Source organism: Bombina bombina, chromosome 3 (genome assembly GCF_027579735.1).
Source record: "Bombina bombina isolate aBomBom1 chromosome 3, aBomBom1.pri, whole genome shotgun sequence".
NCBI classification, from domain to species: domain Eukaryota; kingdom Metazoa; phylum Chordata; class Amphibia; order Anura; family Bombinatoridae; genus Bombina; species Bombina bombina.
The window spans coordinates 124,036,936-124,051,241 of record NC_069501.1 but is presented as its reverse complement, the minus strand read 5'-3'; positions in this window follow the sequence as shown (position 1 = coordinate 124,051,241).

Genomic DNA, 14,306 nt, shown 5'->3' with positions numbered 1-14,306 from the left:
TGTGGGTCAAGTCAGGGGACTGGGATGGCCATGGCAGGACCTTGATTTTGTGGTGAGTAAACCATTTTTGTGTTGATTTGGATGTATATTTAGATCATTGTTTTGCTGGAAGATCCGATAACTGCCCATTTTAAGCTTTCTGGCAGAGTCAATCAGGTGTTCATTTAATATCTGTTGATATTTTATAGAGTCCATGATGCCATGTATCCTAACAAACAGTCCAGGTCCTCTGGGAGAAAAACAGCCTTTTTAACACTAAAGAGCCACCACCATGGGATTCAATGCAAAATAGAGGTGGAGCTGGCAGCAGCAAAGATGGCTGCATGAGCTCTGAACTCCTGAGACCGCAATCAACTTCATATGTTATAGCTGTTATAGTTGTTATAGCCACTGTTAAAGCAACTAGAAGCTGTTTTTAGGCTGTTTTGAGGCTGTTTTCGAACTGACTATCTCCTAAAATAAAGACAGGAAAAGACAGAAGGAGATGGCTGACACGAGAGACACGGGAGAAATATAAGGAGAAATATAAGGTGCTGATACAAATATAAACCGTAGGATACAAATATAAACCTTAGGATACAGGACTATCGTCTCCCCCTACTGCCACTGAACGCTTGGATGGAATGTGCTACAAGGTTGTTAACTTACCCAGCTCGAGTCTTGGCACTTGGATATCGGCAGTGTTGGTGTCTATCTTTGATCTGGAGGTAGCAGTCCCAATCACTGTATCGCTGAATCGCTGTATTGCTGTACCAAAGTGTCAGATTGACAGTGGGGAGGAGCCGGCAGAGATTCCGGCATCTGACATCATCTCTCGGGATGAATGGAGGCTATGGAGAAGGAGATGGAAGCCGCCTGATAGTAGTAGGGGCCCAGATCGTTAGTGGAGACATCCATTCAGATACGGCAAGAAACGACAGAAGGGCCGAAAGTTTCCTATTGTCCGATAAGCTCCAACATACTGTAGCAGCCCGTAAGGAGGGGTGAGTTACTCTGGATTAAATGTTGATGAGTTCACTACTTGCACTGACTATTAACGTCTTGAGCCACATTAGGGAGGAATGCCTATATTTTGAACTGTTGATTGATTGTCCTCCCGTGGGCTCGATGTGTTAACACTGCATGATATCCACCAGATCGAAAATCATTTTATATAAGGATCTGAAACTTTATAATCATAGAGAATACAATATTTTATTCACAGCAATCTTTAAAGGACATGGACTATGAGAGACTGACCCTAGAGGATACGTTTATTAAACAACGGGAGTCCTTGTCCATTAGTGATGTTTTTCTTATTATGGAAAAAACCCTCTATAAAGAATGTAAGACTTGGTGGGACAAGCATGCCCTAGAGAAATATTTGTTACTTGACCTTATAGCTCGGGGTTTGAGGCTTAAGAAATACCATACATTCCAGGTTGAGGACGCTGCTTTTATTCTGGAATGGAATAATGTGTTGAATGAATGCTCCAAAAAACTCATGAATTTTGATAATAAAATTTAAGGATACACCGTTGGCTAAGATAAGAGAAGAACTAGCTACAATTCAGATATAATTGAATGAGTATGTTGAGCACCCAAAATATAATGAACTGGACACTTTGTTACAGGAGACAGTTAAAAAGTTCAGGACAGAGCTTGATAATTTAAAGCTTAGAAAGTTTAACAGAGACAATACTGAATTTTTAAATAATAAAGTGTATACCTGTCAATATCAGGGTGGTAAATAATATAAGCAGGGTAGATTCAGATCAAGATCTAAAAATAGACAGACCCATTTAGACAAGAGAAGAAGGATACACAAGATTTAGGGGGACACGCAACAAATATAAAATATAAAGGTTATAAATCTATCAAGTAAAGAGATAACATCACAAGAGTCTGAGGTATTAAGTCTAGGACTGGGCTTTGTTCCAAAAAAGAGATTTTAACCTGTTTGACATGATAGTGGATGTTAACAAGTTTATAAGAGATCTTACTCTAAAAAAGTTTTTTTGGAACAGAGATATACCAGTTGAAAATGACAGCACATATGTTGGCAGTAGGGGGATTACAGGTCAAGAGGACATACCGAAGGCTTATGACCTTATATTCTTTGATGAGACAAGTGATTATCTACATTTATGTAAATTAGGATATAAATCAGAAATTGAATCAGGTGACCCTAAGTCCACACATAGTGGCTTTAAGCCAAGGTCTATTTTCTATCTAACCAGGGAAAGAGGCCCCTTCCTTGAGGCATTTCATCATAGGATAGAGGAGGATCTCATAGAGCTGTCTAAGTCTTACAAACACTCTTTTCCAAATATGACTTCCCAACAGAAACAAGCACTACATACCCTTAATACTAGAAAAGATATAGTAATCAAGCAGTCTGATAAGGGGGGGATGCATAGTAGTGCAAGATAGGGAAGATTACATTTCTGAAGCCATGAGACAGCTTAATGATACAGAGGTTTATCTCACTCTACCCAGGGATCCCACCAATGAGTTTAAAACTAAGCTCTGGGATCTTCTGGATGACAGTCTAGAGGAAGGTATTTTTGACATAGAAATATCAGAGTATTTTTTTGTCTCCCATCCAGTGACTCCAATCTTCCATCACCTCCCCAAGGTACACAAGTCCTTGGAGGAGGTGAGGGGGAGACCAACAGTCTCTGGCATAGAAACATCAGAGTATTTTTTTTCTCCCATCCAGTGACTCCAATCTTCCATCACCTCCCCAAGGTACACAAGTCCTTGGAGGAGGTGAGGGGGATACCAACAGTCTCTGGCATAGGGTCTCTCTTTGAGAAAGTGTCAAGTTGGCTTGAGTCCCTCTTGCAACCAATAGTGCTACAATTTTTGTCATTTTTGAAAGATACCAAACATCTACTAACAAGTAAAAAAGATTTAGTGTGGGATATAAATTGCTCCTGGCTTACCATAAACGTGGTGGGCTTATACTCTGTGATCCCTCATCTTTTGGGAGTTGAAGCAGTAGAGTATATGTTGGATCACCATAGTAATTATTACACTGGACTTAAAGATTACCTTATTAGAGTATTAAAATTCCTGTTGTCCCATAATTTTTTTCATTTTGAGATGTGACACTGCTATGGGGGCGAAGTTTTCCCCCGCCTACGCCAACCTATTCATGGGTTGGTGGGAGTGGTGCCACGTCTATGGAGATACTAACCCATATCGCTCATATTTACAGATGTACAAGAGGTACATTGATGACCTCTTATGCATCTGGACCGGATTTAGAAATGGATGGATTTGTGACCTACCTCAACTCCAACACAGTAAACCTACAATTTACATACAGTTTTGATAGATCGAGCATACCCTATTTGGATGTTTTACTAATAGGGAATGCATCTTCCAAGTCCATCAGTACCACCCTGTATAGGAAACCGATTAACACCAATGCTCTAATGCATGCACAAAGTAGTCATCCGTGACATACAGGGTTTGGTGTAGCTAAAGGGCAATTTGTTCAAATTAAAATAAATTGTACGAATGAATCAAACTTCCTAAAAGATGGTGAAACTTTGAAATTGCAACTCATAGAAAGGGGCCACTCAAGGAAAGTGATCAATGGAGCATTCCTGGAAGTAACAAGAATGAACAGGAGGGATCTCTTAGACCAGACTAGTAGAGTAAATCATGGAAATAACAAGTTTGATGATAACAGACCAGTTTTTGTCACTACCTACAGTCCACAGTTTAAGGATATCTGTAATATAATTGGAAACTCCTTTCTATTCTAACAGCTGAAGATAGCCTTAAGGATTATGCATCCAAAGGTTGCAATTATGTGGCTAGACAGGTTGTACCCTGGGCAATATCCTTTCACCCAGCATACTAAAATCACAAAGGATTAACACCAGTAGTTGGTTGAGTGTTAAAGGACATTTCAAATGTAACTTTAGCAAATGTATAGCTTGTAGTCATACAAAGCCTACTAAGAATTTTCAGTCTAAAGTAACACAAAAGGTGTATGATCTGTTGGCATGTATGAACTGCCTCACAACACATGTAGTCTACCTAGTAGAATGCTCTATTTGTGACAGATAGGATGTAGGGTGTACCACTAGAGAGGCACGCACACGAATCAGAGAGCATCTCAATAATATAGATCAAGGTGTAGAATGATCGTATTTAGTGAGACATTTTATATATAAGCATCATAAGGTCACTACTAGCTTTGTCTGGCAGATTATTGAATGGGTTAAAGCCCCTCCAAGAGGAGGGATAGATCATACAAACTTTTTTATAGGTAAACTTTTTGGATCTTTAAACTTAGAACCAGAAAGCCCTTAGGCTTTAATTATAACAGGTGACGTTATACATTTTTGGAAGCATCATTAAGTGATGCAGACCTTTTTTTGATGCCTCTACAATACAACGAAAAGGTTACAGATATTGAGGTTTCATATGTCTTTATTATTATATAGAGATATATTACTATAACCCTACCTCATCCTAAAAGGATTTGGGTTGTTTGGATTAGTCATATAACACCTATTCAATTTGAGTATAGAAATTCTCGGCTAGATTTGGAGTTTTGTCGGTAGAGACTCGAAAAACTAACGCCCGCGTTTTACTGGCCGCACCATAAAAATAACTCTGGTATCGAGAGTCCACATAAAGGCTGCGTTAGGCTCCAAAAAAGGAGCGTAGAGCATTTTTAACGCAGCTTCAACTCTCGATACCAGAGTTGCTTACGGACGCGGCCAGCCTCAAAAACGTGCTCGTGCCCGATTCTCCCATAGGAAACAATGGGGCTGTTTGAGCTGAAAAAAAACCTAACACCTGCAAAAAAGTCGCTCCTAACGCAGCCCCATTGTTTGCTATGCGGTAACCCTTCCGACGTCTGCACTTAACACTCTAACATGTACCCCGAGTCTAAACACCCCTAACCTTACACTTATTAACCCCTAATCTGCTGCCCCCGCTATCGCTGACCCCTGCATATTATTTTTAACCCCTAATCTGCCGCTCCGTAAACCGCCGCTACTTACATTATCCTTATGTAACCCTAATCTGCTGCCCCTAACACCGCTGACCCCTATATTATATTTATTAACCCCTAATCTGCCCCCCACAACGTCGCCTCCACCTGCCTACACTTATTAACCCCTAATCTGCCGACCGGACCGCACCGCTATTATAATAAAGTTATTAACCCCTAATTCGCCTCACTAACCCTATCATAAATAGTTTTAACCCCTAATCTGCCCTCCCTAACATCGCCGACACCCAACTTCAAACATTAACCCCTAATCTGCTGACCGAATCTCGCCGCTATTCTAATAAATGTATTAACCCCTAAAGCTAAGTCTAACCCTAATACTAACACCCCCCTAAGTTAAATATAATTGAAATCTAACGAAATTAATTAACTCTTATTAAATAAATTATTCCTATTTAAAGCTAAATACTTACCTGTAAAATAAATCCTAATATAGCTACAATATAAATTATAATTATATTATAGCTATTTTAGGATTTATATTTATTTTACAGGTAACTTTGTATTTATTTTAACCAGGTACAATAGCTATTAAATAGTTAAGAACTATTTAATAGCTAAAATAGTTAAAATAATTACAAATTTACCTGTAAAAGAAATCCTAACCTAAGTTACAAATAAACCTAACACTAGACTATCAATAAATGAATTAAATAAACTACCTACAATTACCTACAATTAACCTAACACTACACTATCAATAAATTAATTAAATACAATTGCTACAAATAAATACAATTAAATAAACTTGCTAAAGTACAAAAAATAAAAAAGAACTAAGTTACAAAAAATAAAAAAATATTTACAAACATAAGAAAAATATTACAACAATTTTAAACTAATTACACCTACTCTAAGCCCCCTAATAAAATAACAAAGACCCCCAAAATAAAAAAATGCCCTACCCTATTCTAAATTACTACAGTTCAAAGCTCTTTTACCTTACCAGCCCTGAACAGGGCCCTTTGCGGGGCATGCCCCAAGAAGTTCAGCTCTTTTGCCTGTAAAAAAAAACATACAATACCCAAGCCCCCCAACATTACAACCCACCACCCACATACCCCTAATCTAACCCAAACCCCCCTTAAATAAACCTAACACTAAGCCCCTGAAGATCATCCTACCTTGTCTTCACCATACCAGGTTCACCGATCGGTCCAGAAGAGCTCCTCCGATGTCCTGATCCAAGCCCAAGCGGGGGGCTGAAGAGGTCCATGATCCGGCTGAAGTCTTCATCCCAGCGGGGCAGAAGAGTTCTTCCATCCGATTGAAGTCTTCATCCAAGCGGCATCCATCCGGAGCGAAGCGGCAGCATCCTGAAGACCTCCACCGCGGAACATCCATCCTGGCCGACGACTGAACGACGAATGACGGTTCCTTTAAATGACGTCATCCAAGATGGCGTCCCTCGAATTCCGATTGGCTGATAGGATTCTATCATCCAATCGGAATTAAGGTAGGAATATTCTGATTGGCTGATGGAATCAGCCAATCAGAATCAAGTTCAATCCGATTGGCTGATCCAATCAGCCAATCAGATTGAGCTTGCATTCTATTGGCTGTTCCGATCAGCCAATAGAATGCGAGCTCAATCTGATTGGCTGATTGGATCAGCCAATCAGATTGAACTTGATTCTGATTGGCTGATTCCATCAGCCAATCAGAATATTCCTACCTTAATTCCGATTGGCTGATAGAATCCTATCAGCCAATCGGAATTCGAGGGACGCCATCTTGGATGACGTCCCTTAAAGGAACCGTCATTCTGCAGTTGGACATCGCCGGAAGAAGATGGGCCCGCGGTGGAGGTCTTCAGGATGGAGCCGGTCGTCATCGGATGAAGATAGAAGATGCCGCTTGGATCAAGATGGTTGCCGGTCCGGATTGCCTCTTCTTCCCGGATAGGATGAAGACTTTGGAGCCTCTTCTGGACCTCTTCAGGCACCGGATGATGGATCGCCAACCCCCGCTTGGGTTGGATGAAGATTTTGGAGCCAGGACTGATCGGTGATACCTGGTGAGGTAAAGACAAGGTAGGATGATCTTCAGGGGCTTAGTGTTAGGTTTATTTAAGGGGGGTTTGGGTTAGATTAGGGGTATGTGGGTTGTGGGTTGTAATGTTGGGGGGGGGTATTGTATGTTTTTTTTTTACAGGCAAAAGAGCTGAACTTCTTGGGGCATGCCCCGCAAAGGGCCCTGTTCAGGGCTGGTAAGGTAAAAGAGCTTTTAACTTTAGTAATTTAGAATAGGGTAGGGCATTTTTTATTTTGGGGGTCTTTGTTGTTTTATTAGGGGGCTTAGAGTAGGTGTAATTAGTTTAAAATTGTTGTAATATTTTTCTTATGTTTGTAGATATTTTTTTATTTTTTGTAACTTAGTTCTTTTTTATTTTTTGTACTTTAGCAAGTTTATTTAATTGTATTTATTTGTAGGAATTGTATTTAATTAATTTATTGATAGTGTAGTGTTAGGTTAATTGTAGGTAATTGTAGGTAGTTTATTTAATTAATTTATTGATAGTATAGTGTTAGTTTTAATTGTAAATTAGTTTAGGATTTCTTTTATAGGTAAATTTGTAATTATTTTAACTATTTTAGCTATTAAATAGTTCTTAACTATTTAATAGCTATTGTACCTGGTTAAAATAAATACAAAGTTACCTGTAAAATAAATATAAATCCTAAAATAGCTATAATATAATTATAATTTATATTGTAGCTATATTAGTTAATAATTGAAGTTAGGTGTCGGCGATGTTAGGGAGGGCAGATTAGGGGTTAATACTATTTATTATAGGGTTAGTGAGGTGGATTAGGGGTTAATAACTTTATTATAGTAGCGCTCAGGTCCGCTCGGCAGATTAGGGGTTAATAAGTGTAGGCAGGTGGAGGCGACGTTGTGGGGGGCAGATTAGGGGTTAATAAATATAATACAGGGGTCGGCGGTGTTAGGGGCAGCAGATTAGGGGTACATAAGGATAACGTAGGTGGCGGTCGGCAGATTAGGGGTTAAAAAAATTTAATCAAGTGGCGGCGATGTGGGGGGACCTCGGTTTAGGGGTACATAGGTAGTTTATGGGTGTTAGTGTACTTTAGAGTACAGTAGTTAAGAGCTTTATGAACCGGCGTTAGCCCAGAAAGCTCTTAACTACTGACTTTTTTCCTGCGGCTGGAGTTTTGTCGTTAGATGTCTAACGCTCACTTCAGAAACGACTCTAAATACCGGAGTTAGGAAGATCCCATTGAAAAGATAGGATACGCAATTGACGTAAGGGGATCTGCGGTATGGAAAAGTCGCGGCTATTTTGAGTGACTCTAAATACCGGCGGTAGCCTAAAACCAGCGTTAGGAGCCTCTAACGCTGGTTTTCACGGCTACCGCCAAACTCCAAATCTAGGTCTAAATCTTTTAGCTTTATGACTAGAAAAGTACAAGGTAATATAAAAACAGAAGGGGGCTAAATAACAATGCTTTATCTGTATATAGATAGCTATCATTTGTTATGTATTAACTAAATTTTTTTTTGATAAGTTAGCTTTCTCGTGGTTTAATTCAAAGTTGAGTAAGTTTAGGATGTTTAGTTCGAACATTCGGAATTTATATTTCATGAATTACTCCCGTCATGTAAAGGTTTCCCACTGTTGCCATGTCATTTGATGTATTATATAGAACACAGATTTTGTAATTATGTTAATTGATGACCATTTATATTTATGGCTGATAGCAGTCACAGTATGTCTATGATTAAAGCGTTCTAAGGCCGAAATACGTAAGACAAGTCTGCGCTGTTGTTTTTAAATGCTCTTTTAGCTACTATTTGTTTTTCATAAATAAAGGTTATATGTGCTTTGAGACATATATATATATATATATATATCCTTTCATGTGACAACACTGAAGAAAAAGACACTTTGCTACAATGTAAAGTAGTGAGTGTACAGTGGAAATGTTCTGTCTCCTCAAAATAACTCAACACACAGCCATTAATGCCAAACCGTTGGCAACAAAAGTGAGTACACCCCTAAGTGGAAATGTCCAAATTGGGCCCAATTAGTCCATTTCCCTATGCGGTGTCATGTGACTCGTTAGTGTTACAAGGTCTCAGTGTGTTAAATTTGGTGTTATCGCTCTCACACTCTCTCTTACTGGTCACTGGAAGTTCAACATGTCACCTCATTGCAAAGAACTCTCTGAGGATCTGATAAAAATAATTGCTGCTCTACATAAAGATGGCCTAGGCTATAAGAAGATTGCCAAGACCCTGAAACTGAGCTGCAGCACAGTGGGCAAGGTCATACAGTGGTTTCACAGGACAGGTTCCACTCAGAACAGGCCTCACCATGGTCGACCAAATAAGTTGAGTGCACGTGCTCAGCATCATATACAGAGGTTGCCTTTGGGAAATAGACATATGAGTGCTGCCAGCATTGCTGCAGAGGTTGAAGGGGTGGGGGGTCAGCCTGTCAGTGATCAGACCATACACCGCACATTACATCAAATTGGTCTGCATGGCTGTCGTCCCAGAAGAAAGCCTCTTCTAAAGATGATGCACATGAAAGCCCGCAAACAGTTTGCTTGAAGACAAGCAGACTAAGGACATGGATTAAAGAAAAAAACCCTATTAAGAGAATAGGGAAAAGTATGCTTCTTCTACACATAAAGTATATATTTTTCCACTTAAAATTTAACTTTTACTAGTTGTAGTTAAAAAGGCAGCAGAAATATAAGTTGTATCTAGCGTGCCAGAAAAATAGTTAAAAACACAACTCTGTAACTGTGACTTGTATAAAGCACAAAGTTTATTTAAACTGCACTCTGTTAATTTCAGACTATCTACTAATTGATATTTTTATTTGTTGTTGTAACATTTGTTGTAACATTTGGGGAATATTGTGGGAAGGATGGGGAAGGGATATATAGCATATTTAGAGTAAAAACAGTGGCTTATCTACCCTAATATAGGGCAATACAAGACACAGTTCCTAAATAGAGGCTTTTATATTTACCTAATATCGTTGATTTTTCCCCTCCTCTACATATGTGATAGACAACCTAAAATCAGTAACATTGAAGTACTTTATACAAGTTACAGTTTTTAACTATTTTTTTGGCACGCTAGATACAACTTCTATTTCTAATGCCTTTTTAACTACAACTAGTAAAAGTTAAATTTTAAGTGGAAAAATATATACTTTATGTGTAGAAAGAGCATACTTTTCCCTATTCTCTTAATAGTTTTTTTTCCTTTGATTTAAATGTTGTAATATGCTCTAAGCATGCTCCCAGCCAGTTACCTCTTTCTATAATACAGACTTTTTGCCTTTTCCAGCAAATCTGGGATCACTTCCCTTTGTTTTATTATAAGGACATGGATTAGTGGAACCATGTCCTGTGGTCCGATGTGACCAAGATAAACTTATTTGGTTCAGATGGTGTAAAGCATGTGGGGCGGCAACCAGGTGAAGAGTACAAAGACAAGTGTGTCTTGCCTAAAGTCAAGCATGGTGGTGGGAGTGTCATGGTCTGGGCCTGCATGACTGCTGCTGGCACTGGGGAGCTAAAGTTCAGTGAGGGAACCATGAATGCCAACATATACTGTGACATACTGAAGCAGAGCATGATCCCCTCCCTTTGGAGACTGGGCCGCAGGGCAGTATTCCAACATGATAACGTCCCCAAAGAACCTGAGGGTAAAGGTGATGGACTGGCCAAGCATGTCTCCAGACCTAAACCCTATTTAGCATATGTGGAGCATCCTCAAATGGAAGGTGGGGGAGCGCAAGGTCTCTAAAATCCACTAGCTCCGTAAAGTTGTCATGGAGGAGTGGAAGAGGACTCCAGTGTGTACTCACTTTTGTGGCCAACGGTTTAGACATTAATGGCTGTGTGTTGAGTTATTTTGAGGGGAGAGCACTTGAAAAGATATAATAAAATATTTACAAAAATGTGAGGGGTGTACTCACTTTTGTGAGATACTGTATATATAAATATATATATACATATATATATATAATTTATTTATTTTTAAAAAGGTGGAACACAAATTAAAATTAAAAGATAAGCTGTATTCTGCAGTATATAGAAAACAGTCTGTGGAGGTAGAAAGGTAGAAAACAGTCTGCAAGCTCTGTTGTGTATTTGAGCATACTGGGAAAAATGAAACTATGGCATCAAACAAGCTTTAAATCTGCAAAACAGAATAAAGTTACTAGTAGTAAAGAACAGGCTGTACCTTTTTTACTCCTTTTTTACTCCTATAGATAATTATCTACAAATTGTTGGAAATGATAAAGGTACGTCCGAGTCACATATTGGCATACTCCCCTCTCCAAAGACAAACGTAACAGATACTATTCAAGGAACTTCAAATCCTTTACCTCACTTACACCTAGATTTAGAGTTCTGCGTTAGCCGTCCAAACCAGCATTAGGGGGTCCTAACGCTGGTTTTGGCCGCCCGCTGGTATTTAGAGTCGGTCAGGAAAGGGTCTAACTCTCACTTTCCAGCCGCAACTTTTCCATACCGCAGATCCCCTTACGTCAATTGCGTATCCTATCTTTTCAATGGGATCTTTCTAACGCTGGTATTTAGAGTCTTGGCTGAAGTGAGCGTTAGAACTCTAACGACAAGACTCCAGCCGCAGAAAAAAGTCAGGAGTTAAGAGCTTTATGGGCTAACGCCAGTTCATAAAGCTCTTAACTACTGTGCTCTAAAGTACACTAACACCCATAAACTACCTATGCACCCCTAAACCGAGGTCCCCCCACATCGCCGCCACTATAATTACATTTTTTTAACCCCTTATCTGCCGACCGCACACCACCGCCACCTACATTATCCCTATGTACCCCTAATCTGCTGCCCCTAACATCGCCGACACCTACATAATATTTATTAACCCCTAATCTGCCCCCCCCCAACGTCGCCGCTACCTACCTACACTTATTAACCCCTAATCTGCAGACCGGACCTCGTCGACACGATAATAAATGTATTAACCCCTAAACCGCCTCACTCCCACCTCAAAAACCCTATAATACATTTTATTAACCCTAATCTGCCGTCCCTAACATCTACGACACCTAACTTCAAGTATTAACCCCTAATCTGCCGACCAGACCTCACCGCTACTATAATAAATGTATTAACCCCTAAAGCTAAGTCTAACCCTAAGCCTAACACCCCCCTAAGTTAAATATAATTTAAATCTAACAAAATAAAATAAATCTTATTAAATAAATTAATCCTATTTAAAGCTAAATACTTACCTCTAAAATAAACCCTAATATAGCTACAATATAATGAATAATTATATTGTAGCTATTTTAAGATTTATATTTATTTTACAGGCTACTTTGTATTTATTTTAACTAGGTACAATAGCTATTAAATAGTTAATAACTATTTAATAGCTACCTAGTTAAAATAATTACAAAATTACCTGTAAAATAAATCCTAACCTAAGTTACAATTAAACCTAACACTACACTATCAATAAATTAATTAAATAAACTACCTACAATTATCTACAATTAAATCAACTAAACTAAATTACAAAAAAAAACCCCACTAAATTACAAAAAATAAAAAAAAGATTACAAGAATTTTAAACTAATTACACCTACTCTAAGCCCCCTAAAAAAATAACAAAGCCCCCCAAAATAAAAAAATGCCCTACCCTATTCTAAAATAAAAAGTTAACAGCTCTTTTACCTTACCAGCCCTTAAAAGGGCCTTTTGCAGGGCATGCCCCAAAGAAAACAGATCTTTTGCATTTAAATAAACATACAATACCCCCCCAACATTACAACCCACCACCCACATACCCCTAATTTAACCCAAACCCCCCTTAAAAAAACTAACACTAAGCCCCTGAAGATCTCCCTACCTTATCTTCACCACTCCGGGTATCACCGATCCGTCCAGAAGAGGGTCCGAAGTCTTCATCCTATCCGGCAAGAAGAGGTCCAGAAGAGAGTCCGAAGTCTTCATCCTATCCGGCAAGAAGAGGACATCCGGACCGGTAGACATGTTCATCCAGGCGGCGTCTTCTATCTTCATCCGGCGTGGAGCGGAACCATCTTGAAGCAGCCGACGCAGATCCATCCTCTTCTTCTGGCGACTCCCGACGAATGAAGGTTCCTCTAAGGGACGTCATCCAAGATGGCGTCCCTCGAATTCCGATTGGCTGATAGGATTCTATCAGCCAATCAGAATTAAGGTAGGAAAAATCTGATTGGCTGATTTAATAAAAATGGTTGACCTGCCACTGCCTGCACTGATTTCATGTGAGTGTGACATGATGCTTCACTAGTGTCTCTGACTACAGGGGTTAGTGTTTCTGTTTTACCCATTGGTGTTTATGTGTGTGTGTGTTTGTGTGTATCTGTGTATGTATGTATGTGACTGTGTGTGTATTTATGCATGTATGTGTGTGTGTGTATGTTTGTGGAACCAGCAAATTACAGACCTTGATACTACAGCATGGGGGGCGGGCGGTAAACAGTGTCAGTCTATACAGTACCACAATATACAGTACGGGGGGGCTGGACCATGTCACAGACTACTGTGGTCACTTTATAAAGTACTGGGGTGGGTAGGGTCAGGCCAGCCATCTCACTGGCAGATTACAGACTGTGTCACTGACTCACTGTATGCAGTACTGGTGGGTTAAACAGTGTCAGTATATACAGTAATAGGGGGTCAGACCATCTCACAGACTGTGGGCACAGGGTACCTCCTTTTGCAGACATGTAATCTGATTCATATTTTTTCTGTGTTAAATGTAAAAAAAAAAAGATTCTTGCACCTGGGCCCTGTGGTTTCTAGTTACGCCTCTGGATACAAATATTCTGCTAGACCCAACAACAATGCTACTGCACAAGCCTATACCAAAGATAACAAATGTATATGATAGGGCATTAATAAATTCCGAGATACTGGAAACAAATTAAAGCTTCAACAATATCCAAATGGCAATCACAAGTACACCATGCAATTGTAATGGAAAAATTACATTACCAATTAATGGACCAGATGGATGTTTATTATAATATAGTAAACATACTACAGATAAAATTATAGAATGTTATACTTGGTATGTAACCTTATGAAAAATAAATAATATATACAGTTAGCTAAAATACTATACTGCAGAAGATGTTACCTTTGTTCAACCATGTGTTACCATGTAATCGGCTAGATTACGAGTTTTGCGGTATGAGTGAAAAAGCTATCGCTGGTATTATGAGTTTTGCAGGTTTAGCTGCACCGCACTCTTTTTT